This window comes from Lissotriton helveticus, chromosome 9 (assembly GCF_964261635.1).
Source record: "Lissotriton helveticus chromosome 9, aLisHel1.1, whole genome shotgun sequence".
In the NCBI taxonomy this organism is placed as follows: Eukaryota; Metazoa; Chordata; class Amphibia; order Caudata; family Salamandridae; genus Lissotriton; species Lissotriton helveticus.
Window position 1 is genome coordinate 842,008,515 of NC_136070.1, and position 20,909 is coordinate 842,029,423.

The 20,909-nt window shown below is 48.2% G+C and overlaps 1 protein-coding gene across 1 annotated transcript in view; it reads right to left on the reverse strand.

The window, feature by feature from the left end:
• SAE1 (SUMO1 activating enzyme subunit 1) overlaps positions 1–20,909 on the reverse strand; it is a 294,712-nt gene that overhangs the window by 250,225 nt on the left and 23,578 nt on the right. The window lies entirely within an intron of this gene.

The window sequence follows — 20,909 nt, forward strand, 5'->3', positions numbered from 1 at the left end:
GCCACCGGCTGGGCTGCAGCATCAGAAGAGCAGAGAGGGTGGGGGCTCTGGTGCCGGGACAAGCACAAAGAGACCGAACGGCAGCAACGAGGCACATAAAACAAACAATACTTGAAGGGAAAGTCTCTCCGGCTTTCGTAGAAGAGGGGACAAACAGCACACATTGTGGCCCAGGTAGAGAGGACACGGCGCAAGTGGGAAAGGAACACCATGTTTCTCCGAGGCGAAGCAGAAATGCCTCGGAGAAACCACCATAATTTTTGGGATTTTTGGGATTGAGGGGGCGTGTTTTCGTTCTCTCCTCTTCCCATTGGCTGGAATGTTAATGGGAAGAGGAGAGAAAGTAAACAGAAAGAAACAAAAAAACACACCCCTCAATCCCAAAAAGACGGGACTTGACGGGACTTGAACGGAATGACGCCCCTCTCCTCCAATGGTTGGCCTCCGTTTAGGAAGCCAGCCAATGGAGAAGAGGGGCGGGTTCAAGCCCCACTGTAGGAAAACATAAAATCTCGGCTGCGTGATACTGCTGGGCAGTGCGACGCTAGGCCAAGACCTAAAATATGAGAGCAGGAAAAAAAACATTTCGCTAAACGACGGTAACATTTCAGGTACCATTTCTTTGCAACATCATTTAGTAACTTGTGTTGCTACATACTAGTATTTCCCAAAAACATTCTGTGACGGGGCGGGTCGCCCCTGTGAGACTGACCTGGACCTGGGAAGGACTGCACAGGACTGGTGGTCAGCTGTACCTTTACTGCCCTTTTCTCGCCCCCTTCAGCACGAGACTGCAGGACCTGAGGAGGAGTGGGCAAACCCGGACTTCCCGTATCCCTGGGGTGGAGAGACTGAAACGGGTCTCTATACCTTTAAGGCCGACAGCCTAGCAGCAGTGACGTCGTCCAGGGAGGAGTGCTTCAGTTCAAAACAAGGCGGACCCCGGAAGACGCCGGAGAACACTTTCCCGGAGGTCGATTGCGGTGAGGAGAAGACGCTGGAGACGGAGAGAAGAGGAACTGGACTCCTAGAAAACGACAAGCCAGGAGGCCAACGACTCCGCGACTCGCCCTGCCACGCACCCGGGGGAGGGGCGTGGCTGACCAAGGTACGGGGCAAGGTAGCGGGCTGGGCGGGTTGGAACGGTTGAAGCGTTCACTAAATGCCACCTCACGTTTCCCTGCACCCCTTCCTCACGAGCACGCCGCCACTCCGTTCTGTATATTCACTGAACCACTAGAGTCCCTCACTCCCTCTCCCTCGACGAGTGTGAGGCAAACACTCTTCCTGAGTTTTCTTTTCTTTTCTTCATTTTTTCCGGTGGTGCTCTTCCGGAGTCCGGCTGGAGGTCGACGGCAACCCCGACGTTCTGGCGGCAGGAACATCTTCACGTCGCAGAACCGCCCTGGACTTGCCTGTGTTCCCGAAAGGCGTAAGGACGGAGACCGATGAGTTCGCCCGCATAAGACATTCAAACCGGAGAAAGAAAGCATACCTAAAAATAAAGCCATCCTTAAAAGCTCTCTTCCAGCCTTCAGACTCTATTCCTTCCCCTGCGCTACCCACCCCGCAACAAGTGGTGTCAGAAGTGGGATACTCACCACCAAAGCCCATCTGCGACCCCAAGATGGACGCCGTCATTCAACATCTGATTAAGGGACAGGAAAAATTAGAGTGGGCGGTAGAGAGGCAGTGGACTGCAGCACAAGCAGACCGTGATCTGTTTAAAAACACTGTAACGGCGCAGCTAGACAGTATCCAGAGAGCGGGCCCACCAGCCCCGGGGATAGTGCAAGTAGAAACCCGAGGCCATACGCCCCACCCCTCCGGTATAGCCCTACAAAAATATGTGCCAGGAGACGACCCAGACGCGTTTATGATGAACTTTGAAAGGGCGGCTAGAGCCCTTGGGTGGCCCGAGGAGAAGTGGCCATGTTTCCTCGCTCCCCTCCTGACCGGTGAGGCTCAGTTCGCTTATCAGGTGGCGAATCCTACAGGGAACGCCCCCTACCAACACGTCAAGGCTATCATATTGGACCATTTGGGGTTGGACCCCGAAGCCTACAGGGTCCGCTTCCGAAGAGAGAGAGGTACACCAGGGGAGAACCCAAAGACCCTGTTCTTCAGGCTCAAAATGATGGCGGACAAGTGGCTGAAAGCAGAGACCAGCACCAAGGAAGAGATATTAGCCCGGATTTACCTGGAGCAGTTTATGGAGGCCCTCCCCTACGGGTCCCAAAGGTGGCTGAGGCAGCATGCGGGTCTGTCCATTGATCAAGCCATAGAGATGGCTGCCAACTATGCCCGAGCCCAACCCCGTGGGTTGGGGTGGGAACATGAGAGGCACCACAAACAGACAACACCCCTCAAGACTGAGAAGCCCGGGACGTCCAACAGACCTGAAAAGAAAACCTACGTCCCGGTAGAACATCCCAAACCCAAACCGTGGAGAACCGAAACCCCAATGACCCGAGGACCGCAGTGTTTCGAGTGCGGCGAATGGGGCCACATAGCCCGACTGTGTCCCAGGAAGCATCAAGCTGAGGAGCCGATGGAAGTGGGCTATCTACCGAGAACCGTTTTATACTCTGCAGAGATGGGGCCCTCCTTCTACGTGAGTATACACCTGAACGACTTCGTGGTAAGAGCGTTACTAGACTCCGGGTGTAGGCAATCAGTAGTACAGACCCGCCTGGTACACCCTAGCCAATACCTACCTGATACAAAGGTGCACATTAGGTGCGTCCATGGGGATGTGTAGCCGTACCCCCTTGCCCAGGTCCCGATACGCCCGAAAGACAAAACCACCTGTGTAGTGAGAGTAGGGGTTGTAGACTCACTCCCTGAGGACGTCATTTTAGGGGTCGACAACCCGGAATTCCTCGCGTTGTTCCGGAAGGAGTTATCTGTCCGAACGGGGGCCACTGCTTCCCCCCCCCGGCTCTGATGACATCGGATCCATGGATCATGGATCGAAACTTCAAGTACGCCCAGACTGAAGATCGCTCTTTGTACAACGCCTGGGAGGCCGCTCACACAGCTCAGGGTGGCGAGGACACTCCGTACCCTAGGTTTGTGATCCACAAGGACCTCCTGTATCGTGAACCGAAAGCAGGGAGTGAGCCCCAGCTTCTTGTCCCCATCTCCTTCAGAGAGCAGGTCATGTTTTTCGCCCATGCGCACTTAACGGCAGGACACTCTGGTAAGGAAAAAACCACGGACTCCATCACTCGCCATTTCTATTGGCCAGGCATATATAGGGATGTGCAGGAGTACTGCCAGAAGTGTGACGTATGTCAGAGAAAGAACACTCACCGCCCTCCCGCAGCCCCACTGCAGCCCATGCCCATCATCGGGGTGCCCTTTGAAAGGGTTGGAATGGACCTGATCGGACCCCTACCTAAAACCCCTAGGGGTCACCTGTATGCGCTGGTACTCGTGGATTATGCCACCCGGTTCATTGAAGCTTTTCCCCTCAGAACCCCGACAACAGCCAATATCTCGGAAAAACTGGTCGAACTGTTTTCCCGGGTAGGCTTCCCCAAAGAAATCCTTACGGATCAAGGGACCCCATTTACATCTCGCATGATGAAGGAGGTTTGTAAAACCCTCGACATACAACACCTAAAGACCTCGGTGTACCACCCTCAGACCGACGGTCTGGTGGAACGCTACAACCAATCCCTTAAATCCACGTTGAAGAAAATGCTGACGACTGAAGGTCCTTCGTGGGACCGGTTGCTTCCTCTGGCCCTATATGTGTTGAGAGCACAAAAACAGAGCAGTCTCGGCTGTTCCGCATTCGAACTGGTGTATGGCCGGCTCCCTAGATCATTGTTGGACATCACTAAGGAAGCGTGGGAATCGCAGGAGACAGACGACCAGCGATCCCTCCTTGACTACACAACACAGCTGAGGGCCAGACTAGGGAAACTGAGAGTCCTGGCGGATACGAATTTGGAAAGACAGCAAGAGAAACAGAAACAGTCCTATGACCGGGGTACCAAGCTACGGTCGCTCCGGATCGGGGACTGGGCTCTTATCCTTCTGCCCACGATTGCCCAGAGAAAAGAGTGGATAGGACCCTATGAAGTAGTGGACACCATAGGCAGAACCACATACAGGTTGAAGCTCTCCCCATCAAAAACACAGAGCTACCATATCAACCTTCTTAAGAAGTGGATCGGGCCCATACCAAAGACCACCTCCTTAGCCCTCCCAGAAAAACCAAGGTGCCTTTCCTCCCTTCAGGACCTGGTGGTCAACCCGGAGTTGACAGAGGAACAAAAAGCGGAGCTCCGTCGGGTTCTGCTACCGGTGTCGTCCATATTCTCGGATCTCCCGGGCAAAACCAACTTGGTGGAACACTGTATAGATACTCTCCCAGGTAGGATAGTCAAACAACGGCCCTACCGGATCCCAGCAGCCAGGAGAAAGGATGTACGAAAAGAAGTACAAGACATGCTGGACCTGGGGGTTATCCGGCCCTCCAGAAGCGAATGGGCTTCTCCAATTGTGATGGTCCCGAAACCAGACGGATCGAAAAGATTTTGTATGGACTTCCGGGCCCTGAACTCCATCTCCACCTTCGACGCCTACCCTATACCAAGGGTCGACGAGTTGGTTGAAAAATTGGGCGATGCTACCTACATCACCACCTTGGATCTCACTAAGGGATACTGGCAGGTGCCATTGCGTGAAAAGGACCGAAAGAAAACGGCCTTCAGCACTGAGGAGGGTCTGTTTGAGTTTACGGTCCTACCGTTTGGCTTACACGGGGCCCCTGCCACTTTTCAGCGGCTTATGAACCAAGTCCTGAAACCATACGGGTCTTTTTGCTCAGCCTATTTAGATGACATTGTGATCTATAGCACAACCTGGGAGACCCACCTGCAACACGTACATACCATCCTATCCGCCTTACAGGCAGCGGGTTTACATGTCAACTCGAAGAAGTCACAAGCGGCTTTTACCAGGGTCAACTATCTGGGATACGTCCTTGGGGAAGGCACCATAGCCCCGCAAACCGAGAAGATTAAGGCTATCAAAAACACCAACTTCCCAAGGGATAAAAGAGAGGTACGAGCCTTTCTCGGTTTAATCGGGTACTACCGACGGTTTATCCCCAACTTCGCTGCCGTGGCTGCGCCTCTCACAGATCTCCTACGGAAAACCGTCAGACCAAAGGAAATCAACTCCCCGACCCAAGAGGCGAGGGAGGCATTCGACAGACTGAAGCAGATCATAACCGGGGACCCGGTTCTGGAGTCCCCCGACTTTACCAAAACATTTATCCTGGCAACGGACGCCTCGAACATAGGTCTAGGGGCGGTGCTCTCCCAGAAGGGGGCCGACGGAGTTGAACATCCCATCCTCTTTGTCAGCAGGAAGCTGTTCCCTAGGGAGTGCAAGTATTCTACTGTTGAGCGTGAGTGTCTGGCCATAAAATGGGCCATCGAGAAACTTCGCTACTATTTGGAGGGTAAGCCGTTCATTCTATTGACTGACCATGCTCCCTTGAAATGGATGCACCGTAATAGAGCCATGAACCCCAGGGTGTTGCGCTGGTTCCTGTCACTCCAGCCATATTCCTTCGAGGTGCGTCACAAGAAAGGCAGGGAGCATGGCAACGCGGACTACCTCTCCCGGGCATTCCCTCTCCCCGATCGGGAGATTCCAGGGGGGGAGGTGTGTGACGGGGCGGGTCGCCCCTGTGAGACTGACCTGGACCTGGGAAGGACTGCACAGGACTGGTGGTCAGCTGTACCTTTACTGCCCTTTTCTCGCCCCCTTCAGCACGAGACTGCAGGACCTGAGGAGGAGTGGGCAAACCCGGACTTCCCGTATCCCTGGGGTGGAGAGACTGAAACGGGTCTCTATACCTTTAAGGCCGACAGCCTAGCAGCAGTGACGTCGTCCAGGGAGGAGTGCTTCAGTTCAAAACAAGACGGACCCCGGAAGACGCCGGAGAACACTTTCCCGGAGGTCGATTGCGGTGAGGAGAAGACGCTGGAGACGGAGAGAAGAGGAACTGGACTCCTAGAAAACGACAAGCCAGGAGGCCAACGACTCCGCGACTCGCCCTGCCACGCACCCGGGGGAGGGGCGTAGCTGACCAAGGTACGGGGCAAGGTAGCGGGCTGGGCGGGTTGGAACGGTTGAAGCGTTCACTAAATGCCGCCTCACGTTTCCCTGCACCCCTTCCTCACGAGCACGCCGCCACTCCGTTCTGTATATTCACTGAACCACTAGAGTCCCTCACTCCCTCTCCCTCGACGAGTGTGAGGCAAACACTCTTCCTGAGTTTTCTTTTCTTCATTTTTTCCGGTGGTGCTCTTCCGGAGTCCGGCTGGAGGTCGACGGCAACCCCGACGTTCTGGCGGCAGGAACATCTTCACGTCGCAGAACCGCCCTGGACTTGCCTGTGTTCCCGAAAGGCGTAAGGACGGAGACCGATGAGTTCGCCCGCATAAGACATTCAAACCGGAGAAAGAAAGCATACCTAAAAATAAAGCCATCCTTAAAAGCTCTCTTCCAGCCTTCAGACTCTATTCCTTCCCCTGCGCTACCCACCCCGCAACACATTCATAATGGAAAATCAGTGTAACCAGTTTTAACAGGATTATGGGAAACAGAAAATAAAGAAGCATTGGCAAAGACAGTGGGTGTGAAATTGGTGGTCAGCTTTTTAGTTTTGTCAATATGTGAATTGTTTTGGCATGATTTTTGTAAAACCTTATTGGTGTGGGAGCTGCTGGGTCATCACCATTATAACAAACAAAAGCAAAAATGTTGGTCTCAAACAGCACACACTGCCACAGTAGTTACTGTCACTGTCAACAAAAGAATCACCTTCCGCCTCCTCACCCACGCACACAAAGCGCTACACGACCAAGGCCCCAGCTACCTCAACAACCGCATCAACTTCCACGTTCCCAAACGACAGCTCCGTTCAGCCAGCCACGCCCTCGCCGCCGTCCCCCGCATCCGGAGAACGACAGCAGGAGGAAGGTCCTTCTCCTACCTGGCCGCCAAGACCTGGAACTCCCTTCCGACCGACCTGCGCCTGACCCAAGACCACCTCTCCTTCAGGAAGAAGCTCAAGACCTGGCTGTTCGAGCAGTAGCAGCACTCCCCCCCCCCCCCCTAGCGCCTTGAGACCCTCCGGGTAAGTAGTGCGCTATATAAATGTCATTGATTGATTGATTGACTGAGCGGGATTCCGCCCGGCCCACTCTACAGAGTCAGTGGTCCTGTCCGTTCTAGACGAGCTAAAGAGCAAGGCTGATTCCAACTTGCCTCAAGCCTTGGTGCTCCTTGATTTGTCCGCTGCGTTTGACACGGTCGACCACTCCATCCTTCTCGGCCGCAGCGGGCGTTCGGGGCACTGCCCTCTCTTGGCTCGCCTCTTTTCTTAAAGAACGGACTCAGGCGGTCCACCTCTCTGGCTTTTCTGCCTCTACCCGCCCGGTTTCTTGCGGGGTTCCCCAAGGTTCCTCCCTATCCCCCCTTCTCTTTAATCTTTACATTCACCCCCTTATTCTTTCTCTTCTTGATATGGGGGTCTCCGTGTATAATTATGCGGATGACCTCCAGCTAGTATTTGACCTCTCTTCTCCCTTGGACTCCCTGCCTAAATTCCACTCTACCTTAGTTTTCCTTTCGGAGTGGATGAACCACAATCAACTTAAACTTAATCTGGACAAGACGGAGTTGGTCCTCACTGGCCCTATCACCTCACCCTGGTCCGCCGCCTTTTGGCCTTCCATCTTCGGCCCCTCTCCAGTTCCGGCGGCCTCAGCAAGGACCTTAGGCATTAAAGTCAGTCAGGATCTCTCCATGCATGCCCAGATTAGTTCAGTTGTCTCCTCTTGTTTCCTTTCTCTCCGGATTATTCGAAAAGTATCTTGTTTTTTCTCTCCTGATGCTCTTAAACGTATTATTTTGGCAATGATTCTCTCCCGTCTTGATTACGGGAACAGCCTCTATGTGGGCATCCCGGCCTACGAACTACGCCGCCTTCAGGCTATTCAGAATCAGGCCGCTCGTCTTATCCTCCACCTTCTCAAGTTCCACCACATTACCCCCGTTTTGAAATCCCTTCACTGGCTCCCCATTTGCCAGAGATCCCTTTTCAAGTTGGGTTGTCTGGCTTTCATGGCCCGTGCCCGCACTGCCCCGGCTTTCATTAATTCCCTCATCAGTACCTACACCCCCAGCCGTGCCCTCCGCTCCTCTAATCAAGCTCTTCTCAGTGTTCCTCGCTTCCGCAGGTCTAAAACTGGAGGTACTAGATTCTCTGTGCTAGCTCCTCGTTTCTGGAACAGCCTTCCACTGTCCATTAGATCTACTCTAGTTTATCTTCCATTCCGCAAGGCCCTTAAGACTTTCCTTTTCTCCCAAGCGTACTCCTGCTGAATTCCATCTCGGCAGATCTTTGTGCTCCTCAGTTATAACTTTAGCGCCAGGAAGCCGCTTGGTCACAGTGCGCTCTATTAAATAATTTTAACTTCAACTTCAACAAAAATACTTTGTGTGCAGATATGCACCTTGTGAAAAAGCAGAATGCTGTCACTCACAGTGAAGCCACCCGATACAGAGAGAAAGAGAGACACAGAATTTTAATAAACGCAAAAGGACATGGTTAATGCCGGACCAAATTAGGAGCCCAATTATTAAAGAAATGCTCAAAGGTGCACCCATGGTATATGTCCTTGCATTAAGTGCAGCTATACTGCTTTCATGAATTCCCAAGAATTTACATTAGAAGGACAAGAAAGAGTACTCCTAGAAAATATTTGTGAACTACATTTTAGCATGAGCAAATACGCATGTGTAGATTTGCTCTTGCGAAAATCTGAGTGTTTGCAAGGTCACTTTCCCTCCAACCACTATTTTCCCCAACTCTGGAAGAAGGTTTCCGTCTGCCATTGTCAGGAATAAATTTCCAACATTTCTCAGTATGAGAAAAAGATTAGAGAAGAGTTGCTGAAAACCCTTAAAACATGCAAGTTGGTAAGTCTGCAGACTCAAAAGCACATTCTAACCCTGGAACTATTGCTTACCACTACGTTCAGCCCTAATATGTACATATGCGGAAGCGTGGCAACATAAGGGGATTGCAAGTATTCAAACACTACTATGGTATGAGCCCTGGCATAATCAGAGAGGCTATATCAGAGCTCTTATATAATGAGATTGCTGTCATAATTTGTCACTGAACTACATTGCACCAAAGCAACAAGTGGATTTTGTTACAGCACAAGCAGATTTAAGAAGCAACCTGCCCCATGGACAAGTAGATATTATATTAAATTCCACACCCCTGTAGTGAACTTACTGAATTCCCATACCCATTCTTCAGAGATTAAGAAGCGTGCATCAACAGTTAGTGCAGTAGTGTTATTCCAGAATACAGAAACATTCACTTTCTTGCACCATCACTTGTAATCAACTTTTTAAATGATCTAGACTAAGACATTTGGTTAATTGTGTCCCCTTACAACAAACAAGCAAATAATTAAAATGGCAAGAATGTAAAAGAGATGAATGTATTCAACACAAAATGTATTGGTTTTAACTCCAAGCATTGTTAAACGTGATTGGGATCACTGTCTGCCAATGAGGCAAGTAATCTCAAAAGACTGCATGTTGTGGCAAAACAGAGAGAATATATATCATGATATAATGAATGTGAAAATTAATTGCAGTAACCACTAAGGAATTTCCAGAAGGAAGTGACTTTTCTAGATAAGGAAGCCTCAACCGCTCTTATTAAAAATCACCTCAAGGTAAACCCAAAGACACTTCTGTTTTTAATGGTACGATGAGTAAGATTAAAAAACGAAGAAGGGATGTGTAATGAGACACTATGGTTTGATACTTTATTAGGACTGATCCAAAAGCCCTTGCTGGGCATATAAAGTCCTCATAATCATGAGGAGGACGACATCCTCCGTAGTCATACATTCGTCAAGAGCATGGGTACTCGCAAACATTTTACCAAGATAGGCAAAGTTTCGTCTGTGATGTGACCGAAGGGTGCATCCATGCCAGCAGGGTGGTGATCCGGGAGTGGGGGTGAAGGAGGAGCGCGGTAGGAAGGGCATTGTGGAAGCTAAGCATATTCATTTAGTGGCTAGATTGCACTAGGTGAAAACAGAAAACCTGGTATTAATGCCAGCTTTCCCACTTTCCCAATTTGTGTGATCCTAGGCAATTGTTCCATTTCACTTTCCCTCCTTTTTCTTTTATTATCACAAATAAGAGGACCTCAAAACACTAGACTTCAGGTTGTGTGCTGCACAAAACCTTCTCCTATGTTTGATTTAATAAACTATAATGTTGTTCATGTACAATAGGAGGCCACCCTAAGAGTGAACATAACAAATGGTTTACCTCTTAGTTCACTAATGGCATTGTCGTCACTGTGGGGGAAGAATGTATGTTTCTGAATTCATATTTGAAAACGATCACTTAAAAAATACTCCTCAATGGACTGATATAATCTGATATGCTATGGTGAAATGGTTCTGCATGTTAATGAAATACACTTTTTGAACTTTTGAAGAAGTCTTATCATATGTTTACACTTCTGCTGCAAGATGGCTTTGAAAATGAAGGTGTTCCTTAAGTTAAGAGTGCAAGACAAGCTGGCTACTTCCTTTATTTAACATATAAATAAAGGCTTGCCTGTATATTTAACATTTTTAATGTTAATGCTGATTCGCGTGAACAGCAGCCCAGTGCTGCTGTTGATCAGGGGGGCGCATGTAAAGGCCAGGAGTGCTGCATGCGGCCCGAGTTGTATTTATCGCTGGTCAAGAGGATATGGCTATGTTAAATATCTATTAGGCCCACCAATGGATATTAAAGATAGCCCCAACCTCATGAGGAATGTGTGACTACAGAGGGTATCGCCCCCATCACAACCATGAGGACTTGATTTGGCTTACTCAATTATAAAACCATGTTTTTGTAAAAATGATACATGTGAATGGGTCCATGTAGTATTTAGATAGGTGTCTCGTTTTTTAGCCTGGACCAGTTTGAGCATTAATACAGGCTTTAGAACTTGTTGGCACATTTATGAAAGTAGCAGTCATAAGCACATATTTCAAATCATTTTTTGTTTTTTTAATTTGGGTAATTTTAATAGTTCGATCCATCAGCATATCCAGTAGGCTGTAATAAAGAACTCCCTCAAAAAATAAACAAGAATTGTGTTGGACCTAGCATCCTTAGTGTGGTTTTCCCCTGTCTTTTTGCCTCTGCATCCTGTATTTTTACTGTGTGCTGAATTTCGTTTTTGCTGGTCTAGATGCTTTGGGCACTTCACCACTGCTTATCAGTGCCAAACTGCAAGTGCGCCATCTGTAAATTGTGAATATGGGATTGGCGTTTCTATGATTTGCTTATTTGACTCACTACTAAGTCCCTAGTACAGTGCACTATGTGTGCCCAGGGCCTGTCAAATGCTGCTAGTGGGCCTGCAGCACTGATTGAGCCACCCACACAAGCAGCCTTTTAAAAAGGAGTTTCAGACCTCCCACTGCAGTTTCTGCGCACAGCTTCCACAGCCAAGTCGACCTGGCAAGTGCACCCACTTGCCAGACCCTAACCTTCCCTTTTCTTACATGTAAGACACCCCTAAGGTAGGCCCAAGGTACCCCTGTGGGCAGGGTGCAGTGCATGTGAAAGGTAGGACATGTACTGATGTGTGTGACATGTCCTGATAGTGAAATACAGGGTATTTTGTTTTTCCCTATTGTCCCATAGGATAGAATGGGAGTTTATTTATAACATCTTATAAGTATAACTTCCCAGTGGGACACGATAGAAAGATGGAGTTTAGTATGCCTGAACTCAGAATATAAAAATGCATCTTTTAGTAAAGATACTTTTTATATTGTGTATTTGAAAATACCACTTTTAGAAAGTCAGTATTTTCTTGTTTAGCCATCCTGTGTGCCTCTGCTGGTTTGCGGATGGACTGTTTGGCTTTGGAGTGGCTGGGGATGTAAATTCCCTGTAGACAGACACTGGGGGGGGGTGAAGTGTGTCATGCCTTTCCTGGATGAGTTAGGGCTGAGCTGAACCGGCCTGGGCTGCATTTAGAGTAGAAAGAGGCGATTTCCTTTCACCTGAGGTGGCCTGGTCGGTCTTACACAATGATGTCTCCATCTCCTGCCAGGAAGCTGGACCAGGGAGGATAACACTGATTTTGACTGAGCAAAGAGCCTCTCTGCCACAAGAGAACAAAGGGAAATGGAATATAAATATTCGGGTCCAGACTCCAGAACTTTAGAATACTTCTGGACTCAAGAGAAACCTCTGCCAAGGAGTATAGCTGGGAAACTGAAGGAGAGGTACTGCCCCTTTGCTGTGAGCTGTCTGGGTTGGCTCTGCCAAGGAGAGGACAAATACTTTGCTGTGTGCTGTGTATCCTGCTTGAAGAAGATCTCCAAGGGCTTGAAGTAGAGCTTGCCTCCTGTTCTGAAGTCTCAGGGACACAAAGACTTCACAACCAACTCCCCTGAACTTCCTTGCTGGAAGTTCCGACCTGCCAAGAGGTGCCTGTTACTGTGTTTCCAACGCATCCCCACCATTCAGGAAGAATATCCACGCACCGCCATCGTGTCGCTGAAACCAAGCAGCGCAAAACCGTGACTGGAGAAATCGCCGCACGCAGAGTCTTGTGCACCGATCGCCAAAGTCCGAGATCACAGCACCGACTCTGATGCAGCCCTGTCGTGCGACTGCAAGAACAAACGCATCGTGGGACCGCGGCTGGAGAGATCAATGCAGCACCGTTGCTACCTCATTGAGAACCGACTCAGCCCCGAATCCCTAAGCATCGCACTCGGGCGCCAAGTCGACTTCAACGCTGGGGCCGCAGTAAGAAACAGACACATCATGTTTGGTGATCAATTTGGAAACAAATCACTCGAATATTGAAAACTCTGCAAGGGCCTTTCAAATAGGCTCCTATATTTGGTAACCATCTCTATCACGATTGAATATAGGAGAAGCGTCAAGTCAAAAACTCAATTAGAAAGGCAGTTTTCTCTTTCCAAGTAATATGGCAAGTGTGAAAAATCAGCACTTCAAAAACAGGTATACACTGATTCATCGTCTCAGACACCTCCCACATATAGATACGTACAGAGCCTATTTGAAAGGCCCTTGCGGTGTATTCAATATTAGAGTGATTGGGTTCCAAATTGATCACCAAACATAATCAAAGGGACTCGTTTTAACAATCAACTGTATGTCCTGAAGATGGTCTGACGGATGATTTTGCCACAACAGACCGAAACGTCAACTGTCACATCTATTTCCTTAAACAATTCATATTTTTGAGGAATTGTTTTCTATTGATTTGGATCCTTTTCCCTCCTTATATTTATCTGGAATAGATGTTTACACCTATGATTTGTAGGCTCTTTCATGCACCCTCCATCATGGGGTTTTATTGTTTCTGAATGTAGGTGGGGAGATGGGCAAGCAACAACGAGGGAGGAAGCAACAATGAAGGGGTAAAAAAATGAATACCTTAATTGAAGCAGGATCAGCGACAAAAATGAATGGGTCATTGTAGAATGTAACTGATGAGCACTTAAAGCACTCCAATACCATCACCTCGTGTTCACGCTATGGCAAGACAGAAGACGGAGCGAGCGCTCCAATACCATTGGATGGTGCAAAAAAATCCAAATAAACAAGCGCTGTTCGTTTTTTAACAACTTTTCAAGAAAAGCATTTGTTTATGTACACGTGCATGCATTTTAGTTGTATGTATCTATGTGTACAAGGGAGATGGCCAGAAAACACAAGTACTCCTATAAAGTGCTTGAAAACAAAGAAAAAATAGCTGCACAAACCGGGAGCAGCGTAAGGAGACATGTACTTGGTCCATGTTTCATGGGATAGCCAAACAAAAGAAGAGTGCATGAAGCCTGCATGCCATGACAAATGGCATCAAAGAAAATGAGAGAGACGCTGAAGTTTGCCAATGGTACCAGATGAGTGGACTGCAAGCCCACAGATAGAAAACGGTACAAAAGGGGGTGGTGATGGACGGAGCATCTGAACCAATCAAACACTCACACCCAGTCAAAAGATCTGGGTTTGATCCATCACCGTTCTTTAGCCCACTCTGCCACCCCAGTTCAGACATGGCTATATGCAAATCAGTCTGACCCTGTGCCTCATGGGACCAGTCCAGCCCGAACTGCCAAGCCATGCCTTCATCCATCCATCACCACCCCATTTTGTACCGCTTTGGCCGCCATAGGTTTGGCAGGATATGCTCAGACGTGAGTCCCTTGCTCATGGGACCAGTCCAGCCCGAACTGCCAAGCCATGCCTTCATCCATCCATCACCACCCCCTTTTGTACCGCTTTGGCCGCCATAGGTTTGGCAGGATATGCTCAGACGTGAGTCCCTTGCTCACTTTGCCACTGGATTCAAGCAAGCCGGGCTGAAGACGGCTGTAATGCCAGAAACCGGTCCTCGGAAGCTTGTTTCCGGTCCAGGGAAGGCATGGCTTGGCAGTTCGGGCTGGACTGTTCCCATGAGGCACAGGGTCAGACTGATTTGCATATAGCCATGTCTGAACTGGGGTGGCAGAGTGGGCTAAAGAACGGTGATGGATCAAACCCAGATCTTTTGACTGGGTGTGAGTGTTTGATTGGTTCAGATGCTCCGTCCATCACCAACCCCTTTTGTACCGCTTTGGCCGCCATAAGTGTGGCAGGGTATGCTCAGACGTGGAGGTAGGAGGGAGGAGATGGAGCTGACAAAAGCATGAGCACTGTGTAGAGTAGAGTGATGAAAAAGAAAGACTAAAGTAGGTGCTAAAATGGTTGCAAAAACGGGAGAAGTCTATGTTTACAAGTACTTGGTCCATGCTCGGGGAGGGCAAATAACAAGAAGAGGCATGACCATGAATGCCACAAACTAATGGTGACAAAGAATATGACAAACACAAAGGAGATGATGGACGGAGCATTGAAACTTTTCAGACACTCACCCCAGTCACAGATCTGGGTTGAATCCATCAACGTTCTTTAGCTCACCTCGGCACCCCAGTTCAGAGCCATCCATATGCAAATCAGTCTTAACCCTGTTCCTCGGGGGGAGGAGCCAAGATGGCGATCGGAACAGTCGCATAAACGCTTCGCTCCGTGCTCCCTTCCTCCCCGCCGCCTATCCTGTCTTTAATCCTGATCGGGGTGTTCCGAATTTGGTTACCTGGGAAGAGCCTTTACTTACCGTCTTCTTCCGGGGCTCTGGCGTGCAGTGGTTTCTGCGTTCTGCCCTTGGGACCTTGCTGGCCTTCCCGGCCCTGACGCCGGGGCCTCGAGTGCTGAGTCTGCCCGGAGGTGTTCGGAGTGCCGGCGGCCCTGAACCGCTGAAGAGACCCGCTGGTGGGAGCCTGAGAGCCGCGAGCCGGGAACGCCGGAGCGGACCCACCCCCGATGGTGAGCCGCCCCGCATGCCTGATTGCCTGCCGGCCCGAAGAAGAGAAGCCGCGTTGTCCGGCACCCCTCGAGTGAGAAGCCCACTCCTGTTGATTGTAACGCCTGGGATCCGGTGCAGGGCTCCCCCGAGTGTTGTGGGGGGCACGCCCGTTCTTCTGGTGACTCTCCTTTCTCCGCCGAGCGCCATCCGCCGTGGATCGGCTGTGTGTCCTGGGGCCTCCGACACTCCTGATGGGCTTGTAGGCGGATGCGACAATGGCAGCGGGCGATATGCACAAGATGGCGGATGGCCCCTCGGAGTGTCTTCTTCCTGGAGACAGGGACGTTGCTGCATTTGCTCTCCCCAGACCTAGTTTGATTCGGGCGGCCCCTACACGGAGTGCTGTCTTGTTCGCCCTGGGTGCTCTGCGGATCGACCTGTCCTTGCACTGCCGGGACTTGGAGTTGCGGATCGCCGCCATGGTTGTTCAGCCATTTTGTGACGCGGTGTCGTCTCCCCGAGTTGGTATTGTTGAGACTTCTCCAGCTGCTGTGCTGGGATATCCGGCTGGGTGTTCGATTTCATGGGATCAAGTGGACCCGGTGCCGATGCGGCAGTATTTCCTACATCCTGATCTCTTTGCTTTGTGCTGGACAGCCCGGACTTTGTGCTTGGCCACGTGGATCTTTGGGTTACTTTTGCATTCTGACTGCTGCCGTTTTTTCCTGGCTGCTTCTTGTTCGCCGAGACGGTGTTCCGTGAAGATCCCACTTGCCTTCCCTGACTGGTATGGACCCGCTGTGTCGTGCTGTTTCCTGGCCGTGGCAGGGTCTGGCAGCTCTGCTTTTCATAGAACTGGGCAGGGGTGATCGTGCCTGGGTGCCTGCGGGACTTTTGTTTTGTTTATTGGCATCTCCGTGCTTCATCATTTGGACAGTTCTGTTTTCCTCCTTTATGTAGGCTTTTCTCGATATCCCTTTTTTGACCTCGACTACTGATCCGTTATTGCGGGTGGGGTGGTGTTCTGTCTTTCGATCGCTGGCTCCCCTCCGCTCTTCTCTTCTCTCCTTCTCTTCCCTCTTTTTTCTCTCCTTTTATCCCTTTCTCCTTTTTCCCTTTGTTATTATTCCCTTTCTCTTTCTTCTATATTTCGGGTGATTCGGGGCGACAGGCACGCTGTTTAGTGGGATAGGCCATAGCCATTACAGTGATGTAGGGTGGGGGGGGTGTTTGTTATTTTAGTTTGTTTTCTTCTATGGTCCCTTCTTTGCTTTCTTTCTAGGGGGTGGGCTATGTCCCTTTGTTCTTTCTCCTTCGTTTCGTAAGTGTCTGCACCTTCTCCTTTTTCGGGGCGGGAGGGCGGTTTATGCGGTGACCCATTTACTTGTTTGCTACGATTTGTCCTTTATTTTTGAACCTTTGATGGGCAGTGGATGTCTCTGGGCTTTGCTCTACTGTGGTTATTTGATTGCGTAGGGGGCTGCATCCCTCTCGTCCCCTCCCCTCTTTTTTTGAGTATGTTGCATGACACATGGGTAGATATGGCTTTGACCTCCTCTTTACATTATAAAATGAAACCTTTCTTATCCTGGAGCATACTGTGTAACGATTTCATTGTGCGTCCATCCTGTATTCCTCCTACCGTACACGTTGATGTTGTTCCCTTTTGAATCTCCTGACTTTGCGGCCGGCCCTTGTGGTTGTAGGCCTGCGCTTGTACTTATACTTGTTTATCAATAAAGGTTTTTAAAAAAAAAAAAAAAACCCTGTTCCTCATGGGAACAGTCCAGCCCAAACTGCCAAGCAAGATCTAACCTGGGCCGGAAACAGGCATCCTGGGACCAGTTTCGGGGTAACACCCCTCATCAGCCAGGCTATCTTGAATCCAGTTTGATCGGAGTGTTGAGGAGGGGTTGGGCCTTTGGATTCATGGGCATATATCTTTGGTGGTACCTTGCGGGATACTTTAAAGTTGACAGATTGGTCCAGAGATTCAGTGTTTAAGTGCTTCTATTTTAAACCTGAGGGGAGTGCTGTGGAGTATGTCACTCGGGGCTTTCAACTTGTATAATGTTAACCTCCATGCCTTGCCATAAAATGCAGATCTTTCACAGCTGGCTAGCCATAAAATCTGGATGTTCTGAAAATCCTGCTGTCGATAATATACATTCTCCAAATGAGACAGAAATTTTGCAAACTGCGTTTGTTGCTTGAAGTTGTGTCAGCAGGACTCAGGTGTGTTTGCTAAGGGCGATGCAGCTGAAGGAATGCATTGCTCCAGGTTGAGGTTGAAAGACCAAGGATTATTTTTAATAGTTTAAACTACTACAACTGCATCCCTTCTGGGCCAGAGTAACAAACCACATACATGTAAGAAAAATCTTCCACATTCAATGATCACTTCTACATCAAATAAATCCCCTTGAAGAACTATGTGGCTCCACAGAGCCCTAAGGATCAGAGGGAAAGTATACACATGACACTAAACAAGTATACCCATTCTGCCCTGCTCACCCTTCCCAGAAAAGTATTCCAAACATGTCCCAATCCCAAACACTTCCACACAAATCCACAAAGCCAGGTCCACCCTAATCTGGAGTCCAAACAGTCCAAGAGCACTCACTCTACCTGCAAGAAATCAAGTTTCTTGCTCCTTTGTCCCACCATCACACTGACAGAGTACTCAGAGACATTACAAGTACCTTTGCTATCATCTCCTGCTTGACGCCAAGCAACTGCTTCTTTCTCACAAATGTAGCAGAGTAAAAATCAGGGAAGCTGGCTCCCCATCAACACCTCTGCTTTCCAGACCTTCTCCCGAAGAATCTTCTCTCACTACTTCACTTAACTCATAATCAGCAGTGTGAAGAATACTTAATTTAGGTTCCACTTTTCGCAGCAAGTCTAAATGTTTTTTTCACTCCTCTTGTCTCCGCAATTTATAAGGTCAACAAATCGGTCACTGGTGTACTCAATGTATTCTAAATTGCTGCTGAGGTGGTTACAACTAGGGTGTCCGGTTTTATGGTATTTATTTTTTTGACATTTCCGTCTGTATTAATACATATTTATTTTTTGTCACCTTTATCTGTATTTATCCATATTTATTATGGGTTTTGTGAAAAAAATAAAACTGGAACTGGTATATTTCCACATTTATTTAACCAATAAAATATGCAGTCATGCTTGAACACCATGCAGTAGATAAATCAATGCACTTATATGAAAATATGCACATTTCAGTATCAGCCTTGTGCATATCTACTGCAGTTTAAGCGCCTTTACTAAAGTTCCTTTTTTTTTTTTTTTTTAAACCCTCAACTATCAATCCACACAGTTATTGGCCTGGCAATCAGGGCAACATGTACTTAGATTCACTCAATTTCCGTTTTTATCCACATGCAAAAATAAATGCAGACAAGAAAATAAATGGTATCTGTAAAAATCAGTAAAAACGGAAAACAGGGAGCCTTAGTTATAACCAGGACACCCAACACTGATGGAACTCTCTTCATAGATTGTCCTGTAGCTTTACTTTATCATTAGGCCTCATCAAGGCTTCCTTCTCATTCCTATTTAAGAAATGGAAGTTCTGTTGAGAGCCTTTTGAATATTCCCTGGAAGCCCTGCTGTCTCCAGTAATCGTTCCTCAGACGAAACGATACATGTGCAACTCTACAGCGACCCGGCAACTCTCTTTACTATAGTCATCAGTTGTGATTTTGTAACTCAAATCTATATTTAAGGCATTTATAGAGCACTGGAGGGTCAGCTGCCACTCCCTACTCGACCTCCAGTTTGCTAAGCCTTTTCTGTGCCACACTTCATAGTGCAAAGAAATCTTTCTTACTCCTCTTTTTTCCCCCATGATGAAGCTCAATCTTTTTACAGGCACAAAACATAACATGCAGCTCTTAGGCTGAGTCGTTTACTGAGGGTTCCCTCCCAATATCAAGGGATGCAGGGCACAATGTGCTGACTGCAGAACACAACCCCCAGCAAAATTTTAGCAACTGGGTTGATAGCTCCTATTATCATCTGGAAAAGCACCCACTAGCCGACAAGGAAGTACGGTGCTCTCACAGCTCAGTCCTCAGCTGCCTACAGTCACCTTTGGTGCCACCAAGCTGAGTTTATGTTTGCACTCAGTGTCTGTGCGGCTCTTCGGCCTGGGAATCCACCAATCGTTCTGCCTCCAGTAATACCTAAATCAGCCCCCATCTCTCAACAAAGGCAATGGACATAAAAGGTATGCCACCACCAGACCACTCAGTTACATGCAAAACATACCTCTCATTTCTAGGGCGGTGTTGGACAATGCCACTGCAAGGTATTCTACTGCGGTTACAAAAGGGCTATCATGGTTTGCATTGGAACTGAGATATTGGTACATATAATGCGTGGGGTGGAAATAAGACAATGTCAAATTTTATAATTGAGATCGCTCTATAAACGTAAATATTTGTAGGATCTGAAGATAAAAGCAGAAAACATTTCTAAAACCATGTACAGAATGTATCTGATACTCCATGAATGAAGATACTAGTTCACTGCCACTGATATTCGCTTTGATCTGTAGTAAGAGGGTGGCAAAGGCATATTATCAAATGCTACAACTATGGATAACGGATTATAATTATATAATACTTAAAACCTACATCACACTCAAGAAAAGACAATTGGAAAAAGCGAAACAAACACTTTCCTGAGTGGATGAACTTAACCTACAGCATAACCTTTAAAAGCCAGGTAACATTTTCACTCTCAGCAACTCAAGATACCCATGTGACATAGTGGGTATGATATTCCTGGGGGAGTCAAGGGAACAATATTAAGGCCAAGTTACGCTTGCCTACAAACATATAAAGTGTAGACCAGTGTTGTGTTTTTACAGTAACTAAATGGGGGTGATATCTGTTTCACAGTGAGTTTTTCTTTTTTTTTTTAATGTGTCATGAAATTACTTAAGTCGCCGCCTTTAAAAAAACAATTGCCTTAGTATGTTAGTCTTTTAAATGTTCTAGCTTACTATCAATATTTTTTTCCCTATATGATTATATTTTTAATCAAATAAAGTATTGCTGACTTGGCCTACAAAGAGAAACAGGTTAACCAACCTCAGGGGAACCAGTGCAGTTCAGGACGAGGAAATGAAGAACGTGCTTCAAGTCAATTCAGCAATGATGCAGCTTGACCCTGCACAAGTTGGGGGTTTCACACATATCCACCAGGTCGATATGCATTTAGAGACTGTGCCTTAAATCAAATCAAATAAATTAGAGCAAAAATGTGGACAAGTTATCCTGGACCCCCCCCCCCCCCCGTAGACAAACGGGGTACACTAGGTACTGTAGTAACCCAGTGCACTGTTCCACAAAATCAGAGCACACATTATGATTTTATAGCAATGCCCGGAGACCAATATTATGCATAAATACCTTTA